Source organism: Mesoplodon bidens, assembly GCF_964165515.1.
Source record: "Mesoplodon bidens genome assembly, chromosome: 14".
Classification (NCBI taxonomy): Eukaryota; Metazoa; Chordata; class Mammalia; order Artiodactyla; family Ziphiidae; genus Mesoplodon; species Mesoplodon bidens.
Genome location: NC_138170.1, coordinates 76985619 through 77008619, shown reverse-complemented (window position 1 = coordinate 77008619; position 23001 = coordinate 76985619). Strand labels below are relative to the sequence as shown.

Genomic DNA, 23001 nt, shown 5'->3' with positions numbered 1-23001 from the left:
ACCGCGGTCTCTTCTGTAATATGAAGCTAATGCATAACATTGGTAAGTCTGTGCTGAGCCATAGAAGTAGAACAGGAGTTGGGGCCAGCTCAAATAAGCCAAGGATGGTACAGGCTGATGCAAGATGGGAAAAGACAAGAGGAACCATGCTTTTCTCCACAACCACCAGATCGGGTTCTGACGGCAGCAGACAGAGACAATGAGGCTGAGAGCTGGGTGGGTCAGTTGGACTCCATTTCATGATTCAACAAGGGGTGCTTCGGTCCTCAGCCAAAGGCAAAATCCCAAGCCCCCAAAAGAACCGTACTCTGAATTGTTAATTCACAAAGCAAGCCACAACCTTCCATGTGCTGTCTTCAGGTAAAAAATTACATCTCTCTGAGACTTAGTTTTGACCTCTATAAAATAAAGTCCACAACATCTCCCATTCAATGAAACATGAAAGTTTCTAGAACAGTCTGTGGCACTTCAGGAGTGCATGGCAAAAGTTTGTTATGTGGAATATATTATTTGCATGAAGTTTACATTATGGGAGGGAGAAACATAGGACTCCACTCTGGAAGGAGGCAAAGAACTCCAGCTATGATTGCATTTTCTAAGGCTAAAGTAGAATCATGGCAGGAAAAAAAAAGATTTGATTTTCCTAAAAAATATAAAACTGTGGCCTGGAAGCAGTGTGAACTATGTGGTGTGGGAAACTGTAGGGCTTTGAGAGCCAGACAGACTTGACTCAAAATCCTGGTGCCCCATTTTCAATCCTATGTCCTTAAAGCAAGTTTTTAAAACTGTCTTAGCTTCAGTCTTTATCTGCAAAAGAGAAAGAAATATATCTGCCTTGCAAGGTTGTCTGTAGGGTGAGGGATGTATACAAACAGACTAGCAAAAGAGAATTGATAGGTGTTAAAGGCACGCTGAAGATCACAATTCATTGTCATGAACACGACTGAAAATGTGGTATACTTTGAAAAATTAGGGGCCATGTTGGTATTGGGGAACCTGTAAATAACTATGTAGAAAAAAATAACTCAAGCGCATATACTACGAAATTGCGAGCACACTGTTTCTATTTTAGCTGATAGCAGCTACTCAAATCATTTCCTGAATTTGAGGTGGAACAGATATATCGGCACAACCCACAGCCTTACTAGCGGATTACTGAGTGGACAGCCTGAAAGGGGCCTTCACACACAGGTGGTTTAAAAGGAGGAAACAATAGGGGAGATGCACAGAGCATTTCGTCCCCACCAGCAGGAACTTGCACGCTCGCCCCCAGTCACGTGGGAGGAAGCCCCCGATTTGCACACATGGACAAGAGAGTTCTCGGCCACAGCAACCACAGGCCAAGAAACTGAGGCGCAGAGAGGGACAGGATTACAGAAGGTTAGGTGGGTCAGTGAGAGACCTCAGCTCCCAGGGGACTCCCTGGACAGGGTGCCGTCCACCACCCCGAGAGGTCTTCTTGATCCTCGGGAGCTTAGTAAGCAAACTGTGCGAGGATCCTCAGCCCCCTTCTTCTATCCCTCCTCCTCCCTCCCCTCCAGCCTCCCGACTCTGCTAAGCCCGGCCTGGGTTTGGCCTGGAAGAGTCCGGATGAGGAGACTGGCCCGGCGCCTGTCACAGGGCGAAGGCAGCTCAAACGGTTTCTCTTCTGTGTTTCTCTTTCTCCTTCCATTCCTTTTTGCTTTCATAATCCTTTCCTACCTTCCTCCACCCGCTTGTCAGATGAAACTGACCGTATCCCTAGTCCTTTATTTTTTAAAACCCATATTAGGCTTTTCTCTTGTTTATCTTTACTTTTGAAGTCTTATGCTCAAATGACTTGTGTCTTTTCACATATGTATAAAATCAGCTTTGACAGAGTTCTGGGTTTCCAAGGCAGAAGGATTAGATATTTCTCCCTAAGAAAACATAATTTAGTTGTTTCCTGCCAGTTAACCTCCGAGTTGCCTTTGTCGGTGGTCACTGGTCTCTGAAAGATTAAAGGTCCTTCAGCCCCGCGGGAGCCGCTAGGTGGTCAGTTCCATTTGGAGCCACACAAAGGCCGGGGGTCGGGCTGAGGGGAGCCTCGACCGGACAACGCCAGGCCCAGGCCTTGGTAGCGCCTCCCAGGATCTGAAAGGACCCGGGAATCCACGCACTCACACCTGCTCACACTCACACACACACCTATGCCGCGCACACACCACACACCGTGCACACACCGACACACCGTGCACGCCCACGCACCCACATAGCAGGCATACACTCACATGCACACGCGCACACACAGGAGTCCAGGCCTTACTAATTTATAAGGACCAGCCACCCCCAGAGGTGCCCTCCTCTCAGTGTGCCCTGATGTCAACCAGATCTACAGCTGCCCGGTGGATCCCACAGTCTGTGCGAACGGAAGGACTTCGGGACCCTCAAAGTCAAGGTCACTTCTCCACCGTGGAAACCCCCGTCCAAGGTCAGGGGCCCGGTTCCCATCATGGGTTACTGCTAAGTGAGCATCTCCTGGGTGGGCAGGGCAGGGGCTCTGAGAGAGACAGAATCACCAACTTTTTAAACCTCGTTAGATTCTCCAGAAACTTTCAACCTGGCAAAAGTCAGAATGATGATAGGTTAAGAGTAAATTCCAAAGAGAAAGAAAGAGAGAGAGAGAGAGAGGAGGGAGGGAGGGAGGGCGGGAGGGAGGAAGGAAGGAACGAAGGAAGGGAGGGAGGGAGGGAGAGAATGAGACGGAGGTAGGTAGGTGGGCCCCCAATGCCCTTTACCTAAATGCGCTACATGCCAACCTCTCACCCACACAGGCCATGGCGGGGACCTATTCCGTCTCCTTGGGCAGAACTTGCACTGGTCCTATGTTCTACAACTGGGAACTGCCACTCTCCTTCCCAACACCCCCTCAGCAGTGCCTAGCATGGCCTTGACCATAGCGCCAGTGCAACCCTCGGCGCTGGCCATCACCAGCAGGGCAGTTTCACCTGCAGTGCTTGGTTAAACATCCCGTGAGCCCTCCCTGGGCATCAGGGGAGGTGCTGGGGCCAAAGTGAATCCCACACAAACCAGCCTACAGTGCCAGAGGGTCGGGCTGTGAGAGCAGGAGAAAGGAAAGACCTGGGGGAGACCAATGAAGAGCACAGGACGCTGTTCGCCTCCCTCCAGTCTGGCTGGAGGCCAGATGGATGGAAGCTGCGAGAATGCAGCCAGGGGGGCAGCTCAGTGCTTTTCACTCGCCTTGGAGGACCCAGCCTCTACTCCTAGACTCTCAGAGACAGAGAGAGGGAGAGAAAGAATTAAATGACTTCAAAACGGAGTTCCTAGAGCCCAGAGAAGGGAGGCAACATGCCCAAATCCCTCAACAAGTCAAGAACAGACCCAAGATAAGAACCAAGACCTTCTCACTCCTACGCGGGCCTTTTGACTTCCTCATGCTCGCTCTCCAAGCCCTGTTTCCTCCTCACAAGGCTAAAATGACGAGTAGGATTTAAAAATTCCCTTCTACCTTCCCCCAAAAGGCCAGTTGTGAAACTTGATTGTAAGCCACGCTACATCAAAAATTCCCAGCTTATTTTTAGTTCTATGGAATTTTTAAAAAAATACTTTGTCCCAATGAAACTTTGGAACCCGTGCTTTTAAAAGGTTTTGTTATTGTTGTTTTTGTTTTGTTTTTGTGCCAAGCCTGCTCATTTAATTTATTTCCTATGATTTAAATTGAGGAAATAGAAAACTGGTCACGAAGGCTTCTGATGAGCACACGATGAATCATGTCACCACAGCATTTGGTATCAGGTAGACATTGGGGGGGTCCCTCTGGTGCCGCCCCAATCCCAGGGGTGCTGTGAGTTCCTTTGGGCTTTTAGAAAGGGAGATTCACAAATGCTTCTTTGAAACTCCTTGCTCACATGTGCTTCCAAATTCAGAATTTTTCAGATTTTAGAAAGGTAATATGGTACAGATAGCATGTTATATGTACCCCCAGCAGGGTCTGGAGCACTCATCCTTCTGATGAAAAACTTGTTCATCCTGAGTGGGATAAATAAAAACTAAAAATAGTCTCACGTACCATCAGGCCAGCTTTTGCCTCCAAATGAGTTATGAAAAAAAACCAAACAAACTGCATTTTCAGAGCATTTTGGATTTTGGACTTGCAAATAAGGGAATGTCAGAACATAGCTTACGGCTCCATTGATTACTTCTGAAGGTACTCAAGGGCGCAGATTTCAAACCTCAACGGTTCAGGGGAAAAAAACATACACGTGCATTTACAGAATATAGGAAAGACAGGATGGGAGACTGATCATACAGTAGGTGCAATGCTGGATGCCGACTGGAATTCTTATCCTTATTACACTCCAGTAAGCAACACGGCCAGGTTCATTTCAAGTTTAAAATGAAGGCTTACGAGCTAGAAGTATAGGTCCAGAATAGTGGATTTGGGGGGCTTTGTCGGGGCAATTCCAGAATGCGTCTGTCAGAGAAAGAAGTTCCCTGTTGTTTCCAACTTAAAACAACAAATAAAAAGGAGCCTCAAGGAAGCAGATCGAGAACTTTTCAAACACATTTTCTTAAAAAGATCAGGCAAAAAGGGAGACTGACAATGTTTAATTCATTTACAGGCACACCTCGCAGATAATGTGGGCTCGGTTTCAGATCACCGCAATAAAGCGAGTCACATGAATTGGTTTCCCAGTGCATATAAAAGTTATGTTTACACTAAACTGTAGACTATTAAGTGTGCAAGAGCACTGTGTCTAAAAATGTACATACCTTAATTTTTAAAATTTAAATTTTATTGCTAAAAAATGCTAACCATCACCTGAGCCTTCAGCAAGTTACAGCAGTCATATCAAAGATCACTGATCACAGATGACCAAAACAAATATAATAAAAATGAAAAAGCCTGAAATATTGCCAGAATTACCAAAGTGTGACACGGAGACAGGAAGTGAGCAAATTCTGTTGGAAAAATGGCTCAGACTTGATCGACCGAGGCTTGCCACAAACTTTCAATTTGTAAAGAAACGCAATATCTGGGAAGTGCAGTAAAACGAGGTATGCCTGTATTCTTTGCAATATTCCTGGGCCACACATATTCTGAACTTCAGTTCAAAAATTAGAAAACTCAGTAAGCCTAAGACATCTGCCCAAGGGAAAAGCCAGGGTTCCACCCAGGTCTGTGGGCTTCAGATGCACACTCACCCTGCAGCCCTGGGATGTTCTCAGGGAACTTCTAGGTGCACATTTCACCTCTCTGGATCTCAAAGAGTTGGCATCCTCTCTTTCCTAGGGTGGGTGGTAAGGAGAGACCACGCTTTGAAAGCACACAGACATGGTTTCAGCTGCCAGCTGTGCAACCTTCCTAATGATGTGACATTATGCAAGTTTCTTAACACCTGTGGACCTCAGTTTCCCCATCCACAGAATGGGGATATCTGTTTTTTAAAGCTCTTTAGGGGATTGCTAAAAGTGGATATTACATGCTCATTATTCAGAAGGTTTTGCTGCCACCCACATTTTACACAAGGAAACACAAGACTCAAAGAGATGGCATAACTTGCGAAAGCCCAGGCTGCTTCGAGTGGGTTTTCTCTGTCTCTCTACTCCAGGTGCCAGGCATCTGGCCTCACCGTTGCTCCTGGAAGAGCCTGAGTTTGGATGCCACTGGGAATGAGAGAGCTTGACGGTGTGTTGAGATAGTTGTGTGTCTGGCACTGTTCCTCACGGTCCTAAAACGATTATGCATTTTAATTTCTTCTAAAACCCAGAAACCATCAAACCGAATGATTTTTTAAAACAGACATTAACTTAAAACAGAAGGGCATTCTGCAGTGACCAAAGCATCTCTGAGGTCAACCCTCCACATCCCAGGCGGCGGAGAGCCTGGAACATGGGAGTGAGCTGGTGACGGTCCTTCCCACCGCTGCTGAGCTCCTGCATCCCTCCTGGCTCTTCCTTCTGTCAACAGCCTTGACTTTCAACTATTTATTTGGAGGCTCAATCAGACTTGGCTCCCTTTCTACGAGGGGGCGCAAGGTTTCTCTGTTTTTTGAAAACACCCTCGGGGGGCTTCCATGGTGGCGCAGTGATTGACAGTCCGCCTGCCGATGGGGGCGACGCGGGTTCGTGCCCCGGTCCGGGAGGATCCCGCATGCCGCGGAGCGGCTGGGCCCGTGAGCCATGGCCGCTGAGCTTGCGCGTCCGGAGCCTGTGCTCCGCAGCGGGAGGGGCCGCAACAGTGAGAGGCCCGCGTACCGCAAAAAAAAAAAAAGAAAACACCCTCGGTTCTTCCCATCCCAGCTGTGTCTCTGAAACCTTGCTGACTAAGGCTGCCAGGTTTTGCTTCTTCACCTGTCACTTTGAGACAGAAGCCCAAGGGTTTATTAGAATCATCGGCTAGGTGTTGGAAGCACCCTTCAAAGTCACCAAATCCAACCTTCCCATATTACCCACAGTGAAAGCAAAGTACAGTGGTCTCCTCTTATCCTCAGGGCATGTGTTCCAAGACCACCAGTGGAAACTACAGCTAGTACTGAAACTTACATACACGATGGTTTTTCTTATACACACATGCCTATGATGAAGTTTAATTTATAAATTAGGCACAGTCAGAGATAACACCAGTAACTAGTAAAAAAATAGACCCATTATAACAATATGCTGTAATAAAAGTTATGTAAACGTGGCCTCTCTCTCAAAGTATCTCATTGTATAAATTTAATGCCTTTTCCATCTTCACTAAACACTCCTTATGTAGCCGTGACTTTTGCCGTATGAGGTGCGACAGCAAAATCAGCATGAATTTCTTACTCTAGATCTTACCAACCTCAGCACAGATTTTTCTTCTTTCTTTATTAAGTTGAGGATTTTCACCTTTTCGCTGAAAGGGAGCACTTGACTGCTTCTCTTCGGCGCATCCGAATTGCCAGCATCCCTACTCTTGCCCATTATTAACTAAAACAAGGGTTCCTTGAACCCAAGCAATGTGATACTGCCGCAGTCTATCTGATAACCAGGATGGGTACTAAGCGACTCACAGGAGGGCGCTGGACAAAGGGATGATTCACATCCCAGGGGGGACGCAGCGGGAAGGTGCTCGATTTCATCACGCTCCTCAAAACGGTGCACAATTTAAAACTGATGAATTGGGCTTCCCTGGTGGCGCAGTGGTTGAGAGTCCGCCTGCCGATGCAGGGGACACGGGTTCGTGCCCCGGTCCGGGAGGATCCCACATGCCGCAAGAGCGGCTGGGCCCGTGAGCCATGGCCGCTGAGCCTGCGCGTCCGGAGCCTGTGCTCCGCAACGGGAGAGGCCACAGCAGTGAGAGGCCCGCGTACCGCAAAAAAAACAAAACAAGAAAACAACCGATGAGTTGTTTATTTTGGGAATTTTCCACTTAATATTTTCAGACCGAAGTTGACCGTGGGTACCTGAAACCACGGCGGTGGGGGGACTACCGTGCCTGCCCCTCCTCCTCCACGCAGACAGGGAGGACGGGGCTGAGAGCAGAGCCGGGCTGTTCGCCGTCCAGGCTTCCTCTCCCTGCAACGTGTCAGGTGCGATTCAGGTGCACCACAGACAACACCCATGGGGAGGGAGGGGGCGGTGTGGCCCTAAGAGGTGAAACAATGACTTCCCCCCTTCCTCCCCGCCCGCCGCACTCTCTCTGACACTCTCCAAGCTCCACACTAGGTGTGTGTTTCCTGCCTGGAGTGAGAGCTCCCTGAGGCCAGGGACAAAGCCATCTCCATCACTGTGTTCCATCTAGCTCAGCACAAGGCAAGAGCCTGTCCCGTACACATCTGCTAAGCAAGTGAGTGAATGATCTCATTTTTATGCTTGAGCCATCATAAAACTACAATTGAACTCTTTGGGGGCATCCCATTTCCCCAGTTTCTTTCTTTTTTTTTTAACATCTTTAGTGGAGTATAATTGCTTTACAATGTTGTGTTAGTTTCTGCTGTATAACAAAGTGAATCAGCTATATGTATACATATATCCCCATATCCCCAGTTTCATTTTAAAGATTTAATTATCCATGCCATACAGAATTTTTATTAGAAAGTGAAGTCATTAAATAAGCAGACTCAGGCCCTGAGATAATTGCAAATAGAAACGGACCTTTCTGCAGAGCTAAGCTGGACCAGGTAAGCATGTTGCTGGCAAACATGGCACCATTTTCAAGACAATGGGGTTCTCAGACCAGGGAAATTCGGCTTCTAAATTACCCAGGAAAGGCTAGGAGTGAGCCATTCTGTAATCGCTTTTCTACCTCCATCTTCCTAGACATGCCTTACACTGACAGACGGAATCCCAACCACCCCTGCATCTGTAGGGCCACTGACCCACATTTCCTGACCTTCTTGCGTCTGTTCCTAGATCCCTGGGGTGCACCTGTCATGTTTTCCGTTCATACGTTCAGTTCTAAAATCAACTGAATTTATTTCAGCGACAAACTAGCAACCCATTCTTGGGCAAAGGAAGCTACTTTGAGCATCACCAAACATTTCTTCTGAACTCGGACACGCCAAACTCCTCCTCTCTTCACCACTTCTAGGAACGAAGCCTCAGCCAACTGCCGAAAGCCTCGTTCATGCTGTGCTGAGAACAAAACCCTAATAGAGTCTCTAAATATTTACTATGGGTCCGAGTTACAGCCCTGACCGGTTCCACCCCCGTTAAAATCTGCTTGCATACTCCAAACACAATTATTTTAAGTCATTGACATGCCAGCCAAGGAGATGACAAGGCTGTGGATGCTAGCATGAAGAGCAAGTCGGGCCCAGTTTTAAATTCTGGCCCTGCCACTTACTAGCTGCTGGACTCTGTGCAAGGGACCTTTCCCAGTTTCCTTTACTGTCAAAAGGGCATGATAATACTGATGGCACAGAGTTACAGTGATGATTTGAGAAAATGTCTATCCATAGATAGGGTAACTTAAAAAAAAATAACGGGAAGCTAAACATGCCCGGAATAAAAAATGTGAAGCATTCATTTAAAAGTACTGTCTGACAGAGGAGCCAGAACATGCGATGGGGAAAGGTCAGTCTCTTCAATAAATGGTGTTGGGAAAACGACAGCCACGTGCAAAAGAACCAAACTGCGCCACTGTCTTACACCATACACAAAAAGTAACTCAAAAAATAGATTGAATGCAAGACCTAAAACCATAAAACTTCTAGAAGAAAACACAGGTGGTAATCTCCTTGATGTAGGTCTTGGCAATGATTTTTTTGGATTTGACACCAAAAGCAAAGGAAACAAAAGCAAAACTAAGCAAGTGGGACTACATCAAATGTAAGTATTCTCAGAGGAACATGTTTTTGAAACTCAGGGTGTTTGTTGCTATTTCAAATTTGTTCCCCTTTGAGGAAACCAAAGTGTTGCTGATTTGCAGTATCATCCATGTTGTAGAATATTGTTTTATCTGGTGAGAGATAACTCAAAGATTAATCAGCAGTGCTTAGAACCTAAGCATGGGCAATTTTTAACCTTCCAAGATAATGAATGGATCTCTGAAGGCCAGAATTAGTCCAAAGTGGTTCTAAGAGGACCCAGAGGCCCAGTAACTGAGAATTCTTTTCTAATCAATATAACTAAATAACAGCAAGTGTGAGGTGGGCACCATGCCAGACCCTATAAATACATAAGATCATTCACTTCCTAGAAGGCAAGTCTCATTATTGCCATTTTACAGGTACAAGAACTGAGGCTCAGAGAGGTTAGACACTCCCTCAGGATCCCACACTTAGGACACAGTAGTAGTACAGTTTGAGCTCATGGCTGGTTCCCAAAGTCTGCTTTCTTCCCAATCACCATGTTGCCTTGTCAGGTAATTCATGTAGCCTTTGCGAAAGGATTCTGACCAAGATGAAATAGGAGTCAGAGGCTACTATGAGTGGATGAGTGAAGACTCAGCAAGGGGGCTTCCCTGGTGGCGCAGTGGATGGGAACCCACCTGCCAATGAAGGGGACATGGGTACGAGCTCTGGTCCGGGAAGATCCCACGTGCCGCGGAGCAACGAAGCCCATGCGCCACAACTACTGAGCCTGCGCTCTAGAGCCCGCACGCCACAACTACTGAAGCCCCTGCGCCTAGAGCCCGTGCTCCGCAACCAGAGAAGCCACTTCAATGAGAAGCCCGCGCACCGCAACGAAGAGCAGACCCTGCTCTCTGCAACTAGAGAAAGCCCATGCGCAGCAACGAAGACCCGACGCAGCCAATAAATTAAAAAAAAAAAAAAAAAAAGGCTCAGGAAGGAAGGCAGGGCTGGCTCCTGCCACATGCCTCTCTCCCGACACTGCTCACAGAGCTGAGTGAGGGGCTCGGGGGTCATCACCCATTGCTGCGAGGGCCTGACCAAGGGCTTGCCAGGTGGGCGGTGCTAAGAGAGCTGTATTTCAGCCGCAAAGCACAGGCTGCCTCATTCAACCATAAAGGGGTGGGTGGCTAGTCAAGTCACCATCTCTGGGCTCCACATCTCCCTGCCTTTTCCCCGATCACACCACTTCTTCGATGGTAGCACAAGGATCTCTTTTCATGACTGTCTTTACCCCCAGACTACATTCTTTGAAAACAGGAATAGTGTTCATGTTTTTAAATCCCCAGTTCCCCAAAGTGTATTTGGAACAGAGTAGGTGCTCAGTTAATGGAAGGCGCATAAAGAAAGAAATGGATTGATTCAGCACCAACTCTGGACAAGATGACTAGAGAATGCCTCTCCTCCTGAGATTTTACAGCTTAATTATTCCTAAGTCAGTTCTTGATCTCTGGGCAGTGGTCTGGGGTCTCTTTAACACTGACACCTCCCAACAGGAGGAGAACATTATGGGCCCTTCAGGCTTTCAACTTTGTAAAGCAACCCCTGTAAGCTACTCCATTCCATCCTACAAAAACAAGCAAATGTAACCATTGGGACAGATGCTATCAACCCCATTTGAAAGGTTGAAACTGAGGCCCGTGTGAGCGAACTGACTGCCCCAGGGCTGGAATTTGACAATGAGGCTGCTGACTCCCTGGTTTTTTCACCCTACCATGGTGCCTTTCCAGCTCATTACTAACAGGCCTAGAGCACTGGCAGTGTGAAGGGAGAAAGGGGAGGGATGGGAAAGAAAAGAGTGTGTAGTGAAGGGAAAAATGAAAGGGAAAAGGGGGGCAGCTTCTCTGGAGAGTGTCGCTGACAGCTGACCGTCGGTGACCCAGGGCCGGCCAGCTCTGAACTCCTAGTCCAGGGCTGACTTGGGAAGGTCTCCTGGGTTCTCGGTGTCCCTGACTCACCCGGCTGCATCTAAGCCCTGAGAGTAAAAGCAAACTGAACGCTTCTGGGTGCTGAGCAAAAACAGGAAGTCACAAGTGCCTTGACTCTCCTCCCAACCTGAGTCCCCAATAGTGGGGCCAAGGGTGCGCGAGGGGCCTGACAGGCTGCTCTCTGGCAGTGGCCTCCATGGGAGTCCAGCGGGGAAATGGGGGAAAACCCTTCAGTGAGTCTCCCAGCATATGGGTTTAGGGGGCTCTGTTGGTCCTCTGGGAGCAGGACCCGGAAGCCCTCGGGGTGGCCAGGCAGCGAGCTGGGCTTCTGCTCGCCAGCTCCATCACTTTTCCATCCATTCAACAAAATCTCAGCGCCGACTACTTGCTAAAAGCAGAGTGACCTGAGGGAAATGGCTCACTCTGAGCTTAGTTTTGTCATCTGCAAAGTAGGGACGGCCCCTACCCCACAGAGCTGCCTTGAAGATGAAAGGAAATAACATTAGCCGGCTTCTCCATCACACTTGGGTCTATTATTAGCACCGAGGCAGCGTGCTACCCACTGTGCGCCTGAGACTGTGATGCCTCGGCCGCCCTCCCAGAGCTGGGGGCAGGAGGGAGTGTGGCCAGGTCTGTTCCCACCTCTCTTCCCTACTCTCCTCTCACAGGAGCCTGGGGCCAGGAAGAGGTGAAGCTCTGCCAGCCCCCAGCCTGGGCCCAGCGCCCATGTTTATGACTGTTTATTTCAGAGCAAATAGAAAGGAGAAATTAGAGCCATAAAAGACACAACAACAGACCAATAAAAACGAGCTCCCAGAAGAGTCAGAAGAAGGAAGAGAGGCAAAACTGTCACCATAGCAACACAAGACAGTCAGAAGCAGGCAGGAAAAACAGCCCCTGCTCTGCCCGCCTCCCTTCACAGCAAAGCAAGCCCTCGGACCCCCTTCGGGGCTCAGGGAAAGCCAACGACCCACCCTAAAGCTCTGGCCCCCGGGCCCAGACGCCCAGCCTGACCTGGCTAGCAGCCACCCTCCTCATGCTGGCCCAGCACACGTCCCGGCCCTTCGTGGTCCCAGCCCAGCTTTCTGTGCCCTGGGGACACAGCACTGTGCAGATGGCCCAGGCCCAACCAGAGTGATGGTGACCAGCGAAAGAGGGGAAAAGTTTCTAACGGGGAAAGGGAGGAAGCCCAAAGGGCTGGGGGGGAGGTCGCGGCCCTGAATCCCAGCTCCACTACTCTGCCCTGGGTTCCCCGGGGAGCAGGCAGCCGGGAAACAAGGGCAGGGGAGGGGAGGCCAGGGCCAGGATGGTGGCCCATCAGTGCTGGACCCTGCACTCCCACCCAGCAGGGGCGGAATTCTGGGGAACTGGGGGTGGGGTCAGCAAAGAGATTTGGAGGTCTTAAATGACAAAGCTCTTGGTCCTGGTCTCTGGGGGCACTGGTCAGCAAGTCAGGGCAGCTTGGAGGAGGACCCGGGGACCCGCTGGCCCGTTTTGCCAGAGACCTGTCGGTCCTTCGGCTGGCAGGCAAGACAGGTGTCTCCACCAAATAGCCTGGCTGGCCCGGAATCAGCCTTTCGGGAAGTGGGTCAAATTGTTCCCAAAGCTCAGGATCCGTCAAGTCCCTTTCTTCAGACTGGGATTCTGAGATGGAGGAGAGTGGTGGCAAGGAAGCCTGGGTGCGGTGCACAGCAGCTGGCTGGCTGGCTGAGAAGAGTCCCTGGCAGGTGGCAGCAGAACTGTCCAGGTGTGCAGGCCCTAGGGACGGGGGGCATCTCTGCCTCTGGGGCTGTAGAGAGTGCTGGGGAGCCGGGCCTCTGGTGGTGGGCATGGGGAAGCAGAGTCGGGGGTCTTCTGGAAGAATGGCTTTGGAGCTGAAGATACCTGGCGTTGGGGGTTGGGGCAGGAGGTCGAGTGGCTGAGGGGCGAGGGAGGTGACCTGGAACACAAGCAGGAGGCTGTCCTCGGGAGAAGGGTCAGTGGGGCGCCTAGTCGGACATCTGGACGGCGATCGCTGGAGAAGGGCTAAGGGACTGGGTCCTCGGCTCTCCCTCCCGCCCTCCCCCGAAGGCTGCGTCCGGAGCTGCGGAAGGATGGCAGTGCTCGCCGGGCGCCTCCCGAGCCCGCTTGCCTGCAGGCCCCCGGCCGCGCTCCCCGCCGCGCCCCCGCCGGGCCCGCGCCCCGCTCACCCCGAGCCGCCGCCGCCCTGCTCGGCCGCCGGTCCGCCGCTGCCCCAGCCGCCACCGCTGTGGACGCCTCTCCCGCGGCCGCCGCAGCCTGCGAGACGGTCCCGGAGCCCCGCCCCGCCCCGCCTCGCCCCGCCCCGCCTCCAGCCCCGCCGGCTGCGGCCGCCCCGCCCCGGCCCCCGGGGAGCCCCACCCCCGCCGTCACCAGGCAAGGTCCCCAGACTCGCGCCAGATCCCTCGTGCTGACCATCTCCGCACGCAGAAACCCCTGCCCTTTTCTAGGCCTTGGCCGCTGGCTTTGCCCTCCAGGAGGAAGCCCGGATGTGCCCCTGCTGCTTCTACACACGGAATCCCTCCGTACCCGCTCTTCCTCTAAAAAAATGAAATAAAGACGGGAGACAGGCCCTTTGATCCACCCCTGGACGCACACCCGCCCTCACATTACTGCTCATGCACCAGTCAGGCCGTCCCAAACTCCACCCCACTCCCTAATTAGTCTGACTCCTGATCCCAGCTTTCAGCCCTGTCCGCACGTACTATTAACAGATTCCCAGCCCTGGGGGCCGCTGTTATCTGATGGGACCACCAAAAAAAGTTTTTGCAAATACTTAGTCCAAAAAATGTAATTACCCTTAAGAGCAAGTCTGCAAAAACACTTGAAAAAATTCTATGATGCAAGGGAAAGTAGGGGATTACAGTGTCATTGTCATGATCATTGTTTTAAAACATCTGCCATTAGAGAGAGAGATTCAGGAAACCAGAGAGGGCTGCGCAGTGCCAAACAGGTTGTGAGTCAGAGCTCCTGTTGAGGGGGCCCTTCTGCAGGCCCAGGCCTCTCCTGCTTCCTTTCCCAGTCAATCATGAAACTTTATCAAACCCCTACAATGGGCCAAGCCATATGCTGGGGGCTGTGTCAGTTGCTGCAGGAATGTGCGGGTTGCCACGTAAGGCGCCCAGGTTCTGGAGTGCAGAAAGCTTCAGGAGACCTTGGCCAAGTCCTTTTACTTTCTGAGTTCCAGGGTCCCCATGCAGGACTTGATGCCATCCCAGCCTCCTCCAGACTCTGACAATCAGTCTGAAGAGCTTCCATGGGCTGCTCAGCACAGTTCATGCTCTGAGTTTTGGCAAGAATTCAGACAAGGGCCAGGAGGGCATGGTCTAGTTAGAATGAAATAGTCTCCCAATGGGTAGGGGTCTTTCGGGTCAGAATGTACACGTCCCCATTTTTTATTTGTGTCAATCAAGGTGCCGGTACCTGGACCAGACCCTGTTGTCAATCCCCGCAAAGACGATCCATTTTTTCCTTGGGTGGCTCTACGGAAAAATCCTTCTTGCTACACCACCATACACGATAAAGATTACAGTGAAATTAAACTGTCCATGAGGGGGCAAGTAGGTTGAGACTAAATTTCAGCGGTTTTTATTCACAATATACATTTTTAAAAATGAACCTTAATGTCTTAATTAAACTAAATTTAAACCAAACTGTTCTAATTTCAAGGACATCCTTGTCATGTATTTATTTTTTTAAAGAGATGTCTTGAGCTTGGATAAAGTGCCAGGCACAGTGCTAAATGATGGAATCAGGACACATGTCCCTGGCCTGAGGAGTAGACAGACTGGTTGCCAGCCCAGTTTATGACAGGGCAGAATAGGAAACAGGCTAAGATAGAGGTATTTGATCTGTGGGCTCAGGACCAGAAGGAGTTCGTTGTGATTGGGGAAAACTGGGTTCAGATCCTTTTAAGCTGAACCTTGAGGGATGATTAGACTTCAGTAGGCAGGAAATGGGGTCAAGGGCACTCCAGGTAGGGGGACAAAGGAGGCGCTCAGGTGGGAAGAGGTCCGGTGTGGTCACAGTACCAAGGGCTGGACAAAGTGAGGCTGAGAGTAGAGACCCTGAATAGCAGCCTGAGAAGGCTGCACTTGATCCTGGGAGCTCCCGGGGACCGGGCAGCCTTGACTGGAGCCACAAATAAGGAGACTGACAGGGGGCTGGAGGAAGAAAAGGAGGCAGCAGTGAGAATGATCAGGAGAGAACTGCCATCATGAACCAGGGGCTGAGCGCTGCCCTCCGTGCACCAGGTTCCGCTCCTTCACATTTGGAAACACATTCTCTGAAGCATCTGCAGTGCTGAGAATGATACTTGTCACAAACTGGTACACAATGATATTTACTGAATGAACAGTAAGGTTGCAGATGACGGGCATCCCCTCTGGAGACACAACAACAAGGGCTGATCCCATCCAGGGCTCCTCTCCATCCACGGAGATCCATCCTACGACAGGTGGAACATTCCTTCTAAATCCCTGGACAAATTAGATTTCCCTTTCTCGGCACAGCTCCTCTTCCTCCTTCGAAAGACATTTCTGCTTCTGAACCTTTGCTCACGTGTATAAATATATACGTACCTCGGATGTCTCCCTCCTCCATCTCCAGCTGTTAAAGACCCCTGGTTCCAATGCTAAAGATGCCTTCAGCACAGTGGTGGACTATAGGCTCACACATCTTTCTTCTGAATTCCTATAAAGTTGACAATCTGAGCCACTTACTCCTCAATTCATCACATGTGCAAGTTTCTTGAGGACAAGGACCTTATCTGAGACAGAGATAAAACCCCCATTTTATTTGGAGTCAAAGCTGAGCATAAATTCTGATTCTGTCACTCACTAGCTGTGTGAATCCAAGTTACTTAGGCCTTTAGAGTTTCAGTTTTCTCATCTCTAAAATTATAATCATAAAACCTCAGAAGGTTGATGTGAGGGCTGATGCCAACTCTTTGTAGCTGTGAAAGAAAGAATAGTTGTGTGCGTACGTGTGTGTGTGTGTTGCCTCCTAGTGTCTTCAATAATGCTGGCCATACAGTAAGTGCTCATTTCAGACTTGGTGGTTGGTGGGTTGATTCATAGATGAGGACTTGGAGTGGAGGCGGAACCCCTACAGTGCTCTCTGCTTGCTACTCTACGGGAAGGAGTCTTTATTTTTGCCCTCCCACTTCACTTGGCTCCCCAGGAATTATATAGTGCTTTCCCTCTGGCATTACTATAATGGCTTCCAAAGGTGGTGGGTTTTCTTGCCAATTACAGGCCAGGGTTCCTTTATGTAACTAAGGGTTTCTACGGAAACATGGCCCAGACTTCAGAGGGAGCATAATGAATTTGATTATGAATATTGAGCGAATTTTCATGGCTGATGCACTGCACGCTTCCTTGTTGCAAAACATCACAGCCCGAACTATGTAGAGAAACCTGGTAATGGCTGAAAATCCTTGCCTGTGGCTGAATTGGAGCCTATGACTTAACACAGTTGAATTCATCACTTTTTAAATCACTGAGTGTGTCAGGCTCTTTCAGACCTCCCTTTCTTTGCACATGGTTCTCCTCTGCCTTAAATGACCTTCCATCCTGGATCATTCACTGAGTTTCTATTCAGTGTTACAATCCTGGTTCTAAAGCAACCCCTCTATAATGCCTCCTTCAACTCTCCAAGGCCAAGTCAAATGTTCTTTCTTGTGGGCTTTCATGGTACTGCATTCATACCTTTATCATATCACTCATAAAGCTGTGTGGATCTGATAAATTTATACGTGGTTGATTTTTGTTATTCCCAGTAACTATGTTCTATGAAGTCACCACAAACTCTGACCTAGCAAATACTGAACCATTGCTCCTAGGGGAAATTCAAGGTTAGGTTCCTGTGAGCTTCTGGTGATAACATTTTCATCAACTCATCGGTATATAACCTTGTTTTATGTGTGTTTCTGCTTAAAAACATCTATTTAATATATATTGTTGATTCATTCATTGAACTCACAGCCAACAGCACTGTAACTCATGCTTGAATGAAGCTGGTCTAACACACATATTTTCTCTGCAAGGCACATCACAGCCTCACACTTAGGAACACTAGACAGCACTTGAGCACTATGCTTGGGGACCATTTTAGACAGTGAAATCACCAACAAAAAGCACAAAAATGTGAAAAACATGGTACTACATAGACCACAAAAAGAGCACTTGTTTACAGGATGAGAGCTGAAATAAGAAGGCAGAACCTTGCCTTAGTCAACCTCAGCTAGGAACACGCCCCTTGGTGACTCAAACTTTCGCTGCTTGGTGCATGTTGACAAATGACACAGAAGTACCAAGAGTAGTGATTTTGAGATCAGCAAGTTGGGAAATTCACAGATACAGAATCCACAAATAATGAAGGTAGGCTGTATGTGTCTCCAGACTACACTATAAACCCTGCATCCAGAATCTCTGTCTTATTGGTCTTTGTATCTTTCCAGCACCTCAAAGAGCTCCTGATACATAAAAAAATTGATGCATAATAAATGCCAGTTGAACAAATGAAACATTCAATCGATTTCTTTAGAGATTTTCCCAACCATTTATAAACTTAGATTAATAAAGCAGCAAAATGTCTCGAGTCTCCTCCCATATGAATGTCAAGGACCTGATTAGGTTCCTGTCAATTACTTGAGGACAGCCCTGCCTTCAAATGTAAGGAACATTCCAGATGAAGTGGATCCCTCATGTGTGGCATATTTGGATGATACGGATATTGACTTCTAAGATGGGTAAAGTGTTATAAACACCACCATCCATCCATCCCCCACAAAATGAGAAGGAACAATACATTCTCAGGGTCTGGAAAAATAGTGTCAAATGATGGTCAAGAATGGAGAAAAATTACATAGTTCAGCAACTGAAAGGGAGCAAAGAGATGAAGTACAGAGTGATAATAGGGAAAGAAAATGGACACCTGGAGGCAGGGAGGCATGAGGGCCATGCAGGAGTTTTGCAGGGAGGTCAGGTTTCAATCTGCACTCTTCTCCTCCACTTATGGCGCCATGACTTTGGGCAGAACTTCCCTCTTCCTTGTTCCTCACGTATATAACATGGGGGGGGATGATAGGACTTACCATAAAGGATTGTTTATGCAACTGATCCTTACTGAGTGTCTACTGGGTGCCAGATAGAAACATGAATGAGATAATGAATGTGCAGACAATGAATGAGTACCTAACACAGTGCCTGGTTAACCCAGCTAGCAAATTTTAAAAGTGATTTTAATTATTTGCATTATAAACTTATTTCTGCTTTCATTCTCTTTTACTTCTCTCTCTGATTTGCAAGAATATATGACTTCCATTCTCTTCTAAGTCCAAACCCTTTGATACTCTTCCATAGGTCAGTTGATCTCTACCTTTAACTGACCAGGTAAATCCAGAAATTGCTGATTGCATCAGCTTTTGGCGCCTCTGACCAAATGAGTCAGCCCGTCTAGGGGACTCAACCTCACCCTGCAAAGCTCACACCACCTCCAAAATCACCACAAACAAAGTAATGACACGTGTAAGAGGGCCTTTGAGCAAAGGCTGAGAGCATTTTATAGGCATAGCCTAGTCATCTGTGCAGCATCACAAACAGTTAAGTAGGGGTCACTTCTGACTATACTCATTTTATAGCCAGGGAAATTAAAGCTTGATGGAACTTGTTCAAGGCATCAGCTGAGTCCTGGCCACAGCCGTGAAAATAAAACATAGGTGTCATGGATTACAGTTTAGGACCAAGCCTTGAATTCCTTGGACAACCAGATTTCCCTTTTCTTTACAAATAGTTTCTTTTCTTTGCAGGAAATATATCAGTGAGCAAGTAGACAGGTTGATTCAGACATAGACCAGGATTCTCTCTCTTGCTATCAGAGATCGTGTCAAAGGTAGGGAGCTAAAAACACAGCTGGGTACTAGGACCGTGTTAAAATTCCCACCAAACAGGGCTACCCTGGTGGCGCAGTGGTTGAGAGTCCGCCTGCCGATGCAGGGGACGCGGGTTCGTGCCCCGGCCCGGGAGGATCCCACATGCCGCGGAGCGGCTGGGCCCGTGAGCCATGGCCGCTGAGCCTGCGCGTCCGGAGCCTGTGCTCCGCAATGGGAGAGGCCACAACAGTGAGAGGCCCGCATACCGCAAAAAAAAACAAATAAACAAAAAAAAACACAACAAAAACACCAAACAGAACGGTTGACCCTACAGAGTTTCTTTACAAGCCCTGATAGCAATATATGAATGCTTTATGTTTAAATGCCCATTATGACAATCACATAAATGGCCACTTTAATGGTTTTCATCCTACTGTGTTTGCCTTTGGACTCTCTAATCACTTGAGAAATGCCTTAGAATAGTGATGCTAGCAGGGACCTTGATATATTTAGATCTCATACTTATCTTCTTTTTTTAGCCTCCCCTGAACCATTGCCCAGATCAACTCCTTATCAGCTCTTGCCTGAGTTATTTTGACAGCATTCTGATTGGTCCCTCTGCCTTCATATTCAGCTCATCCAGTTCACCGTCCAGCGATCTTCCTAAGAGACATATATGATCATGGCGTGGATTACACTCTTCCTCCTTTGTAGGACCATATCATCAGTTCTGGCCAATGGTTGGTGGGCAGACATGTCACTTCTGGGTTGGAACACTTAATGACCAGGGTGAGACCTTTCAACAACGTTCATCCTCCTGTTGCAAAATACGATGCTCATCATCCTGGGTCCTGGAGTAAGAAGGACATTGAGAAGCTACCCCGCCACTAGCACCAATGCATGACGGACACATCATGGAGTTGTAGATACATCCTTGTTGTTCAAGCCACTGAGATTTTGGACTTGTTTATTACTACAGCATTACCTCACCTAGCCCATCTGATCCATCTTCCAGCCCAATTCCCCTTCCTCCCCATCCAGAGCAAACGCTTTCATAAAGTTGTTGGGAATCCTTCCACTCACACTTTCTAAATTTTCTAAATAAGGATGTATACTTACTATATTGTATTATACTGTATCATTTTAAAGTTTCCATAAATGCTATCAAATGGTATTCTGGTTCTTAGTTTTATTCACTCAGTTGTGTGGATTATTAAAACTATCCATCATGATAGCTACATAATTCTATAGACTATGTACCTGTGGAGTTTTACCCAATAGTGACTAATTCTTCTTCAGAATGGTTCTATTATTTTATTACTCAGAGGACCAATGTAAAAGTGTGCTTACATCTCCACATATTTCCCAACTTTTCTATCGTCAAACTTTCTGGTGTGTTTTTATTTGTGAAATGTAATTTTATTGTTTTCATGGACATTTTCTTGATTACTGGGACAGGCTCTTTTCACATGTTTATTGATTTTTTCAGGTTTTCTCTTCAAAAAGAGAAAGCTGTTCATATCCTTTGCAATTTTATCTATTGTGCCATTTATAACTTATAAATTCATAGTTCAGCTATTATTTTGTTGTCGATTTGAAAGAGTTAAAAAATTATATTCTGAATACTAATCCTTTGCCTATTATATGCATTACTAATTTCTTCATTTAATCTGTGACTTGCCTCTTAACTTTGTTTGTGGTGTCTTTTATCATATAGAAGGACTTAATTTTGAAGCTGTTAACATATATTCTTTTATGATATCTGTTTTTTTGGTTTCTTCTTTAAGAAAGCTTTTTCCAACTAAAGAGCAAAGAGATGTTTTCTAATATTTTCATCTAATAGTGTTAAATGTAGTTTTTCACTTTTGTTTACATCTTTGATATGTATGAAATATATTTGGGAGAATGATGTGAGAAAGGAATCTAATTATTTTCTTACAGGAAAAGCCAGTGGTCTCAACAATGTTCTTCCTGCTTTGTTTTCCAATACCTCTCCTTACATGGATCAAGTTCACACTTATCTCTTTTCACACTCTACACTGTTGTGATTAATCTATTTTTATAATACACCTTGATATCTGATAAATAATGTGCCCATTTTCTCCTGATTTTAAAGAAATTTCTTGGCTATGTTTGGACTTGTCTCTTTGCTATGGACTATTGAATATATGTCCTGATGAAATTCTTTATTATTTCTAAGTATTTGTCTTTCTGTTTGGCTTTTCTATATAGACCAAGGGTCGGCAAACTACAACATATGGATAAAATCTAAAAATACTTGATATACAGTTGACCCTTGAACAACATGGGGGTGGGGCACTGACATCACCCCCTCCCATCCCCGAGCAGTCAAAAATCCACATATGAATTTATGGTTAGCTGTCTTTATCCATGGTTCTGCATCTATGGGTTCACCCAACCATATGTAGTACATATTTATTCAAAAAACCCATATATAAATTGACCCATGCAGTTCAAACCCATGTTGTTTAAGAGTCAACTGTAATTCATTTTCTTTCTTTTGTCTTAATCAGTCATAGTAGGGGGTTAAATATTTTGTTAGGTTTTTTAGAATGCAAGATTTTGATTTTACTGATTATCATGAATGAATTTTCTACATCTGTTTGTTTTTTTCATTTATGCCTCAGATATTGAGTTGAGCTAGTCATACTTTATGACCCCTATGTTCCATTTTCAATTAATCTAACTCTCATCTTTATCATTTCTCAGCTTCTACTTTTGGGGAGTGTATTCTGTCTCTGTTTTTTTTTTTTTTTTTTCTAGTTTCTTGAAAAGAAAACTCAGCTCACTTTTATTCTGTATTTTTTTAATTTCTGAGTGAATGGATTTAACAGTTCAAATTATCTTCTAACTGCTGCTTTAGTTATATCCCAGCAACTGTGATATGTGAATAACATTAACGTTATACAATGTAGATCTTTCTTTGGTATTAGGTACTAAATTTGGTTTTCTTTTAAAAGCATTTGGAGTGTATTTTTTAGCTTGGAAGATTTTCAGTTTGGGAAGTTTCTATCAACCTACCTTCAAGCTCACTGATTCTTTCCTCAGCCATGTCCAGTCTACTGATGAATCCATCAAGAGCATTCTTCATTTCTTTGACAGTGTTTTTAATGTCTAGCATTTTAAAAATTATTTCTTAGAGTTTCCCATCTATTCTTCTACATTGTCCATTTTTTCCATTAGAATTTTTAGTATATTAATCATAGTTATTTAAATTCCTGGTCTGATAATTCCAAAATCTCTGCCACATCTGAGTCTGACTCTGACACTTGCTTTGTCTCTTCCACAGTGTTTTGTTTGTTTTGTGTGTGTGTTTTATTTGTATTTCACTTTTTAGAATTTCCTGTAAAATTTGTTGTTGAAAACCTGCACGATGTGTCAGGTAAAAGGAACTGAGATGTGAGGTTTTATATTTATCTGGCTAGACGTTAGACTGTGTTATCCTTTTCTGTAGCTTTGATATCATAGGCTAAAATTTCTTCTAGAGTCCTTGTTTTGTCTCTCCTGTTATCTTTGGGTTTCCTTAGAGACTCCTTCTTAAACAGGGTCTGAGGCTTGCAGTTCTTTTGGCTATAATCTCTGGCTATTATACAATAGCCTTGTTGACGCTGTGGTAAGATGCTGGCGAAGAGGAAGTATTCTATAATCATGTAATTAAATCTTACTCCTGTAAGTGAGGGTGTCTGTGTAAGGCTAGGTCTCTAGGAGTTTTTCTCTCTTGAGCAAGTGCTCACTTAGCCTCCATCAGCTAGTCAATAACTTTTTAAGTGTTTCTACCAGGCTCCACATGTGACTTCTGCTTCTAGTAAGCTGTGATTCTCTGCATCTGCCTGTCTCTCCCATTTTCAGGCCCTGTGAC

The 23001-nt window shown here is 46.7% G+C and overlaps 1 protein-coding gene and 1 long non-coding RNA gene across 3 annotated transcripts in view; one reads left to right on the top strand and one right to left on the bottom strand.

The window, feature by feature from the left end:
* CYRIA (CYFIP related Rac1 interactor A) overlaps positions 1-13512 on the bottom strand; it is a 108256-nt gene extending 94744 nt beyond the window's left edge. For both annotated transcript variants that reach the window (XM_081254286.1, XM_081254289.1), the window contains exon 1: positions 13420-13512. The gene's annotated coding sequence lies outside the window, so the exon portion shown is untranslated. The remainder of the gene's footprint in view (positions 1-13419) is intronic.
* Positions 1-23001, top strand: part of LOC308627717 — a 1107544-nt gene that overhangs the window by 953497 nt on the left and 131046 nt on the right. The window lies entirely within an intron of this gene.